Source organism: Anomaloglossus baeobatrachus, chromosome 1 (assembly GCF_048569485.1).
Source record: "Anomaloglossus baeobatrachus isolate aAnoBae1 chromosome 1, aAnoBae1.hap1, whole genome shotgun sequence".
NCBI lineage: Eukaryota > Metazoa > Chordata > Amphibia > Anura > Aromobatidae > Anomaloglossus > Anomaloglossus baeobatrachus.
The window spans coordinates 442727234-442737484 of NC_134353.1; the positions used below are offsets into that span (position 1 = coordinate 442727234).

A 10251-nucleotide genomic window follows, 5' to 3' on the forward strand; every position below is an offset into this window, starting at 1 on the left:
AACTCACAAGGCTGCGGACGTGAAGCGATACCTCATGGAGACCTTCCTACAAGTCATTGGGTATGGTGGGTGTGTGGAGTGGCCTCCATGCTTACCTGACCTGACCTCATTGGACTTCTTTCTGTCAGGTCACATCAAACAGCAGGTTTATGCGACCCCCTCCACCAACATTGCAGGACCTAAGACGACGTATCACAGATGCTTGTACAAACGTGTCACCTACCATATTGCACAACATGCAGCAAGATACAGTATGCTGTTCAGAGTCCAGATGTGCATTGCAGCTGACGGTGGCCACTTTGAGCATCAAAGTTAAATGAGCGCCGTGACCAGCATTCAATGTTTTTGGGGGGGTAATGGGTTTCATATCATAGCATTCTGTATGCAAGGTGTCGATTCGTATTGAATTGATTATGCCCTACAATTTAACTTACTTTTTTTTTTCTCTATCTCGTTCCATTTTCAAGATAAAAATGCTAACTGCATTGTTTTCCACCACGTGGCCCAATAGGTGGTTTCATTGCGTAATGCATGGCTACTTTACTATACCTAGACACCACTTCTATGCCTATAGCTGCCGCCGTTCTCAAGTTAATGGCGGTGGACAGGATATGGGTGGACACACTGTATAACAGCACTGACAAAAATTAAGAGACCACTACAAAATTTTCAGTTTTTCTGATTTTACTTTTTAATGGTATTTTTGAGTTAAATGTAAATTGTTCTTTTATTCTATAAACTACTGGCAGCGTCTCCGAAGCTATGGGCTGCCACCCCCATCTGCATGGCTTTACCTTGGCTGGCAATCAAAATAGTGGGAAGTCTATTAATTTGTTTTTTTAAATTATTTAAAAAAAAAAAAAATGCGTGGGCTCCCGCCGTATTTTGATTGCCAGTCAGGTAAAACCAGGCAGCTGGGGGCTGGGATTCTCCGCAGCCGACCCTGGAAATGGCACATTGTTTCTTAGCGCTATTTTCAGGCGCTTTACCTGGCTCGTCCAGCGGCCCTGATGGCGGTTGCACGCTGGGTAATAAAGGGGTTATTCCAGCTTTGTATTCTCAGATGGTACTAAGCCCGAAATTCATGGTGTCACGCCAAATTAGACATGGCCACCTTGAATTTCTAGTAAATAGGTTAAAAAAAAAAAACACAGAATTTTTTTATTACAAATATAACACATGAAGATGGAGTCTCTAAATGTTTTATTATAAAAAAAAAATCATTAGTCGAACATAGTGCACAGGAACAACATTTTTAGCTCTGCTTCATCACTCTGTACAGAGCAAGAAGCAGGCTAAGGGTGGAAACACATCTATGCGAGTAAAATCGGTCCGACTGGGCTGAAAAAAACTCGGCTGATTTTAGTTCACGTTAGGTGCGAGTGCAACGCAAGTGCGATGCTATTTCTGAGATTTTACTAGCGTGTGTAATGCGTGTGTAATGCGTGTGTAATGCGTATTTTTTACTATGTCATCTGCCATTCAGCGCTGCTACATGGCCGCTGACAGCAGACACAGACAGCCATGTAGCAGAGCTGAATGGCAGATGACAGCAGACACAGACAGAGCCGCACTGTCAGAATGAACTCGGGTGAACCTCACCCGACTTCATTGTCATGCTGCGGCTCTGTCTGTGTCGCGCCCTGATTAGCGGTCACCAGTGAAGACTCACCGGTGACCGCTAATCTCCTGAGTAACTGAAGTTAGCAGCCCTCTCTCATATACTCACCAATCCCCGATCCCCGGCGCTGCACGGCTTTCTCACTGCTCCGGCGGCTTTTACTGTTTTGAAAAAGCCGGCCGCCCATTAAACAATTTCGTATTCCCTGCTTTCCCCGCCCACAGGCGCCTATGATTGGTTACAGTGAGACACGCCCCCACTCTGAGTGACAGGTGTCACACTGCACCCAATCACAGCAGCCGGTGGGCGGGTCTATACTGTGCAGTGAAATAAATAAATAAATAATTAAAAAAAATGGCGTGCGGTCCCCCCCAATTTTAATACCAGCCAGATAAAGCCATACGGCTGAAGGCTGGTATTCTCAGGATGGGGAGCTCCACGTTATGGGGAGCCCCCACCCTAACAATATCAGCCAACAGCCGCCCAGAATTGCCGCATACATTATATGCGACAGTTCTGGGACTGTACCCGGCTCTTCCCGATTTACCCTGGTGCATTGGCAAATCGGGGTAATAAGGAGTTATTGGCAGCCCATAGCCGCCAATAAGTCCTAGATTAATCATGTCAGGCGTCTATGAGACACCCTCCATGATTAATCTGTAAATTACAGTAAATAAACACACACACACATGAAAAAATCCTTTATTGGAAATAAAAAACACAAACACATTCCCTCATTACCAATTTATTAACCCCGACAAACCCTCCATGTCCGGCGTACTCCACGGACCTCCAGCGTCGCTTCCAGCATGAAGGTGACAGGAGCTGCAGAAGACACCGCCGCTCCGGTCACCTCCAAGCAGCAACTGAGGTGAGTAGCGCGATCTGCTGAGGTGTCACTGAGGTTACCCGCTGTCACCGCTGGATCCAGTGACAGCGGGTAACCTCAGTGACAGCTCAGCAGATCGCGCTACTCACCTCAGTTGCTGCTTGGAGGTGACCGGAGCGGCGGTGTCTTCTGCAGCTCCTGTCACCTGCATGCTGGAAGCGACGCTGGAGGTCCGTGGAGTACGCCGGACATGGAGGGTTTGTCGGGGTTAATAAATTGGTAATGAGGGAATGTGTTTGTGTTTTTTATTTCCAATAAAGGATTTTTTCATGTGTGTGTGTGTGTGTTTATTTACTGTAATTTACAGATTAATCATGGAGGGTGTCTCAGATGCCTGACATGATTAATCTAGGACTTATTGGCGGCCTTATTACCCCGATTTGCCAACGCACCAGGGTAAATCGGGAAGAGCCGGGTACAGTCCCAGAACTGTCGCATATAATGTATGCGGCAATTCTGGGCGGCTGTTGGCTGATATTGTTAGGGTGGGGGGCTCCCCATAACGTGGAGCTCCCCATCCTGAGAATACCAGCCTTCAGCCGTATAGCTTTATCTGGCTGGTATTAAAATTGGGGGGGGCCGCACGCCATTTTTTTTAATTATTTATTTATTTCACTGCACAGTATAGACCCGCCCACCGGCTGCTGTGATTGGGTGCAGTGTGACACCTGTCACTCAGAGTGGGGGCGTGTCTCACTGTAACCAATCATAGGCGCCTGTGGGCGGGGAAAGCAGGGAATACGAAATTGTTTAATGGGCGGCCGGCTTTTTCAAAACAGTAAAAGCCGCCGGAGCAGTGAGAAAGCCGTGCAGCGCCGCACCGGGGGATCGGGGAACGGTGAGTATGAGAGAGGGGTGGAAACTGACCGACAGACTGTGAGAGAGGGACAGAGATAGTGACGGACCGACAGAGAGAGAATAGAGACCGAGAGGGAGAGACCGACTGACAGGGAATAGTGATTGACAGACATTGGGAGACATCGCTCGTTTCCAGTGTTTTAGGAAACATGCGAGAAATGTATTTAGAAAATCGGATGTCACTAGGATGGTGTGAGTGCCGTCCCGTGACATCCGATTTTTTACACGCTCCCATAGACTTGCATTGGAGAAACTCGCAGTAGAAACTCGCAAAAAAGCAGCATGCTGCGATTTTTTTCTCGGTCCGATATGGACTGAGAAAAAAAAATCGCAGATGAGAGCTGAATCATTCACTAACATGTGTCCGATTCCAATGCGAGTTTTTCTCGCATTGCTCTACTGCGAGAAACTCGCAAGTGAGAAGCAGCCCTTACAGTGAGGGTATGATTCCACTTGCGTCACCCAGCACTGCCTGACGCTCTCCGGACAGGAGCGCCTCAGCTGTATGGAAATACATGCAGCTGACCAGCTGCTGTTGGGAGACTGTGCGCCGTGACGGGTGTACCAATGCGAGACTCACACAGTGACAGTCAAAGTTCAATCGAGTCTATGACAGCCATGGACTCGGGTGAACTCTGACCCCACAGCGAACACAGCTGAAGACTGCCGAGTGACGACGATTAGTGCAGTGAGTACTCCCAGAAGTTAACAGGACCTTCCATGACATCATAGCCATGTGCCCAGTCTGTAAGCCAATATCTGTACAACATTCACACTAGACTGGTCACATGGCTATGATGTCATGGAAGGTCCTTTAGTCAGTGGTGGTTACTCGGGGTCACAGCAAGGATCGGACGAAGAAGCGGCCGGGAGATGGAGTCTGCAGGACACGTTGCGGGACCTGTAAGTACATTTACAGCCGCCCCCCCTCCCCCGCAGCATCCCATAACTGTAAATTCCAAGTTCGGTGTTCGGACGCAAGTTCGTGTTATTTCAGAACCCGAACTTTACAAAATGTTCAGGCGTCTCTCTAACATCGGGGGGTTCACCCATCACTAGTCGTTTTAATAAAATCACTGTTTAATCAGCAGTAGATTATCATTACAAGACTTCTTGGCCTGCTGCCAGGGAGTCCATCATATTCATGAGCTCTGTATAACTGCTAGATCTGCAGCAGAGAATACATTGATTTTATCAAAATGACAGCAAACAGCTCAGTAAGTAACATCACTGGAATCCGGGTCTCTGTCCCTACATTATGGTGCTTTCAGGATGGTAGTAAAAACCTGGTGACAGATTCCCTTTAAAGGGAATCTGTTACTAGATTTGTCCATTATAAGCTGCGGCCACCACAAGTGAGCCCTTATATACAGCGGCCCAAGCCGCTCTGCATAACATAAAAAACATCTTTATTATACTCACTGAGGGGGCGGTGAAGTCCAATGGGTGCTGCTGCTCGCAGGTCCAGCAACTCCTGTCTGCTGCGATTGCCATCCTCCTTCCCAGGACGCTTCCTATATCATCCACACAGAGGCCTACATTGCGGTCCCACGTATGCACTTTTCTCTTCTGTGCTGATGGCAGAGCAAAGTACTGTAATGCGCAGGAGTGAGAAAAGGTCAAAGACCACCCGCACATGCGCATTACAATAGTTTGAGCTGCTCTCAGCCAGGCAGATCAAAATGCGCCTGCGCAGGACTTCAAAGCCAGGTAGTGTGGATGTAGGATGCGTCATTCACACGGGAGTGAGAAGGGGTATGTAAAGCGCTGTGGAATTAATAGCACTATATAAATGAATAAATACTATATACTATAAGGCCCTGTGCGCACTGGGAAATGGAATTTTCTTTAGAAAATTCTGCATGCTCTCAAAGATTACCGCACCCGCGGTAAAAAACCGCGGGAAACCGCACCCGAAAACCGCATGCGGTTTGCCGCGGTTTTGCCGCGTGCGGGTTGGGATGTGCTTTATTGCATTCAATGCAATAAAGCACATTGAGAAAAAAAAAAAAGTCATTTAAGGCTATGTGCGCACAGTGCGTTTTTCGCGGCGTTTTTGCGCGTTTTTCGGGTGCGTTTTTGGCCTCAAAACTGCAGGACTTTGCTTCCCCAGCAAAGTCTGAGTTTTCATTTTTGCTGTCCGCACACATCTGTTTTTTTTCAGCTGCGTTTTTGTGGTGCCACAAAAACGCAGCATGTCAATTATTCCCGCGTTTTTCACTGCGCTTTTCATCCATTGAGTTCAATGGGATGTTGAAAGACGCAATGAGAAACGCAAATAGCTGCGTTTTGGTGCGTTTTTAAGACCAAAAACGCAGCTATAAACGCAGGAGGTGGGTAGTAAAGTGACGTGTACAGGAAGAGGATTCCTTCTGTCAGTATATACAGAAGCGTGAATCCTCCCGGTACCGTCACCGTCGCTTCCACCTCCCGTCCTGTGCATGTATGCTGCCGTGCGGCGCCATGTCTGGGCGGGAGGTGGAAGCGGCTGCGAAAACAAAAGTTAACAGTAGAAAAAAAAAAAAAAGTTATACTCACCTGTCTGCAGCCTCCCGGTGCCATGCCCGCTCCCATCTCCTCTCACGGTATCGCCACCCCCGCTCCGGCTGTGTGCAGACGGCCGGGAAACCTCCAATGGATGCAGGACCTGGCGCTGATCACCTGATGCAGTCACCTGACGCATCAGGTGATCGTAAGTATCGCGGTGACGCGGGCGCCCGGCCGGTATCAGCGGATGCGTCAGGAGACTACATCCCTGATTACCGGCAGCTGCTGCAGCGATCGGACGGGATCAGACTCCCGCCCCATCGCTCCAGGAGCTGCCGGTAATCAGCACATAAGTGAGTATTATTATTATTTTTTTTTTTTTTTGCACCGATGCATCAGCTGATTGTATAATCGGCTTTTATACAATCAGCTGATGTGTGATGTGATTCAGGCACTTGATCCTGACACATCATCTGCTCGCTTTGCCTTCCAGCAAACCGATCAGATGATATTGGATCCGGATTGGACGGTGCGGGACCCTTGACCCAGGATTACTGTGGAGGGGGGGTGTTCTTTATTTCAATAAAGATGGAGTCACTAATTGTGTTGTGTTTTATTTCTAATAAAAATATTTTTTCTGTGTGTTGTGTTTTTTTTTTTTTTATCTTTACTAGAAATTCATGGTGGCCATGTCTAATATTGGCGTGACACCATGAATTTCGGGCTTAGGGCCAGCTATACAGCTAGCCCTAACCCCATTATTACCCGGCGAGCCACCTGGCATCAGGGCAGCTGGGAGAGTTGGATACAGCGCCAGAAGATGGCGCTTCTATGAAAGCGCCATTTTCTGGGGTGGCTGCGGGACTGCAATTCACAGCGGGGGTGCCCAGAAAGCATGGGCACCCTGCACTGTGGATTCCAATCCCCAGCTGCCTAGTTGTACCCGGCTGGACTCAAAAATTGGGCGAAGCTCACGTCATTTTTTTTTTTTTAAATTATTTCATGAAATTCATGAAATAATTTAAAAAAAAAAAAAGGGCTTCCCTATATTTTTGGTTCCCAGCCGGGTACAAATAGGCAGCTGGGGGTTGGGGGCAGCCCGTACCTGCCTGTTGTACCCGGCTAGCATACAAAAAAAATATGGCGAAGCCCACGTCATTTTTTTTGTTTGGGGGGGGGGGGGGGGGGGGGGGCCGCAAAGAAATCCTGCATACAGTCCTGGAAGGAGGATGCTGAGCCTTGTAGTTCGACAGCTGCTGTCTGCTCTCCTGCATACACTATTGGATGGAGGATGCTGAGCCTTGTAGGTCTGCTCCCCCTGACTCTCCCTCAAGCATACAGTCCTGGATGGAGCATGCTGAGCCTTGTAGTTCTGCAGCTGCTGTCTGCTCTCCTGCATACACTATTGGATGGAGTATGCTGAGCCTTGTAGTTCTGCAGCTGTCTGCTCTTCTGCATACACTAGTGGAGAATGAAGAACACATTGAAGAAGGAAATGACATCAGACCTTTTTTTTTTTTGTTCACTGATAAAAAACGCATAAGGACGCAGTGAGCAAAAACGCAGCAAAAAAACGCACCAAATCGCGGCAAAACGCGTGCGTTTTTTGCCGCGTTTTTTCGATGCAGGTGCGTTTTTGTGCGTTTTTAGCGGCCAAAAACGCACAAACGCAGCGTCAAAAAAACGCAGTGTGCGCACATAGCCTTATTCTGAGATAGTAGATAGAAGAATAGATAGAGGGATAGACAGACAGACAGATAGAGGGATAGATAGATAGATGACAGATCACTGCATTTCCCACGGTCGGCAGGGAGTTCACATTACCGGCCGTGGGAAATGACCGGTAATTACCTCTGCTGTCTGCTGCATTCATTCAGCGCTGTGTCTGTGACAGTCGCGGCTGGATGTAAGCAGCGCAGGACCTGTGGATTACGTCGGAGCGGTGGATTACGCCGGAGCTTTGGTGCGGGAGGGGTTAATAAAATGGTGAACGAGGCTTGTTTGTTTTATTTAAAATAAAGGATTTTTCGGTGTCTGTTTTTTTCACTTTACTTACGGGTTGATCATGTCAGCTGTCACATAGACGCTGCCATGATCAAGCCTGGAGTTAATGGCGGTGGTCCCCCACCATCATTAACCCCTTGTATTATACCTTGCTGCCACTGCTACACGGCGGCAAGAAGAGCCGAGGACATGCCGGTGCTGCCGCACAATGTATGCGACAGTGCCGGGGCAGCTGCGGCTGATATTCTCGGCTGCCGGAGGGGGAGTGAGGCGGGGGACATTAACCCTGCCCCTCTCCCTCCCCAGCCTGAGGATACCGGGCCGCCGCTGTGTGCTTACCTCGGCTGGACGGTAAATATGCAGCGGAGCCCACGTTCTTTGTTTTCTATATTTCCGTTTTCTTTCTATGTGTCTGTGATGTCTGTGTGTGTCTGTGTTTGTGATGTGATCTATGTGTGTTCTATGTGTCTGTGTGTGTGATCTATCTGTCTGTGATGTGTCTGTGTCTGTGATGTGTGTGTGTTTACTCTCTGCTTTGCTTCCTCTTCCTGTAATGACATCACTTCCCTGCAAACCGCAGACAAGCGATGTACATTACCGGAGGTAAACCGCGAAATACCGCAGGGAATAACGCAGGAAAACGCAGTGAACCGCACAGAATTTGCTGCCTGCGTTATTCCCTGCGGGATTTCATGATTAACATTGGAGTCAATGGAGTGAAATCCTGCAGCGATGTGCGGAAAAGAAGTGACATGCACTTGTTTTTGCTGCGGGATTCCCGCAGCAAAACATGCAGCTGTCAAATTCCGCCCAGTGCGCACAGGATTTTTTTTCTCCATAGGATTTGCTGGTGATTCACTGCAGAGATGTTATTAACATTTTCTGCAGTGAAACATGCAGCAAATCCGCGGAAAATCCGCGGCAAAATCTGGTAAGTGCGCACATAGCCTTAAGGGGGACAGCGATCACAGCAGAGGAGGCGCTGGACCGAGATCAGTGACAGCCATCGGACCACACTGCCCCCCTAGGTGAGTATTATAAAGGTAGCTTTTTTACGTTCTGCAGGGAGGCCTGGGTTTTTATACACAGCATTCTAGAATGCTGTATATATAAGCTCTCTGGTGGTGACCGCAGCTTATCGGGGAAAATCCTGGTGACAGGTTCCCTTTAAGGAATATGGCATGTGTACACTAATTCAGTACATACGTGCTCAGCTGAGATGACTGCATATGCAGGGGGGGAATAGAGGCCAGTTCGGCTATGGACCACGCATAGATTGCCTTACTATAGCGCCATATGTACTGAATGCAATAGAGGGCTTCCATTATACACATGACAATCCAAAACCAGTATGACAGACATTCCGCTCCTTCCTGAGGCAACGGTAGCCTAAGACAACTTGAGTGCAGTAGTAGAAGCGAGGCACAACTGCCGCAAATTACGACATGGCGCACTGTTGAGGGCGAAGCAACACCTTTCGCCACACACGGGCACGGCAAGGCCCCACAGCAGTACGTGTCCAGCCAAAAAGCATACGGACACTAACCGGCAGTATCTCGCTCACCGTGCAGCACCAAATAGCGCGTCAGCAATTCCAGATCTCCCAGCCTGCCTCCCAATCACATGACCTCTCACCCGCGGTCTCCGGGCGTAGCATCAGCCGTCTCTTCTATCCGAGATGTGCGCGAGAGCTTGGGCCGTAAACGATCCTTGTGAGCCGGCCAGTGCGCATGCCCGGGGATACGTGACCGCGTGCACGGGAAATATTACAAGGAAGGGTTCATTAGGAGGACGCGGGAGAGAGCACTACTGTGGTGTTTGTTACTGGACGGTGCCCCGGTGGCAGAGCAGTGCTGTGGGTTTTGTTACTGGACGGTGCCCCGGTGGCAGAGCAGTGCTGTGGTGTTTGTTACTGGACGGTGCCCCGGTGGCAGAGCAGTGCTGTGGTGTTTGTTACTGGACGGTGCCCCGGTGGCAGAGCAGTACTGTGGTGTTTGTTACTGGACGGTGCCCCGGTGGCAGAGCAGTGCTGTGGGTTTTGTTACTGGACGGTGCCCCGGTGGCAGAGCAGTACTGTGGTGTTTGTTACTGGACGGTGCCCCGGTGGCAGAGCAGTACTGTGGTGTTTGTTACTGGACGGTGCCCCGGTGGCAGAGCAGTGCTGTGGTGTTTGTTACTGGACGGTGCCCCGGTGGCAGAGCAGAGCAGTGCTGTGGGTTTTGTTACTGGACGGTGCCCCGGTGGCAGAGCAGTGCTGTGGGTTTTGTTACTGGACGGTGCCCCGGTGGCAGAGCAGTACTGTGGTGTTTGTTACTGGACGGTGCCCCGGTGGCAGAGCAGTGCTGTGGGTTTTGTTACTGGACGGTGCCCCGGTGGCAGAGCAGTGCTGTGG

At 49.4% G+C, this 10251-nt stretch overlaps 1 protein-coding gene across 4 annotated transcripts in view; it reads right to left on the reverse strand.

Annotated features, from left to right (window-relative positions):
• Window positions 1-9602, reverse strand: part of GNG7 (G protein subunit gamma 7) — a 253050-nt gene extending 243448 nt beyond the window's left edge. The window contains exon 1 of one of the 4 annotated variants that reach the window (XM_075352655.1): window positions 9495-9602. The gene's annotated coding sequence lies outside the window, so the exon portion shown is untranslated. Of the gene's footprint in view, window positions 1-9405 lie in introns of all 4 variants that reach the window. The other 3 variants (XM_075352654.1, XM_075352661.1, XM_075352669.1) reach the window with 3 other exon arrangements.
• Between the last annotated feature and the right edge of the window lie 649 nt (window positions 9603-10251).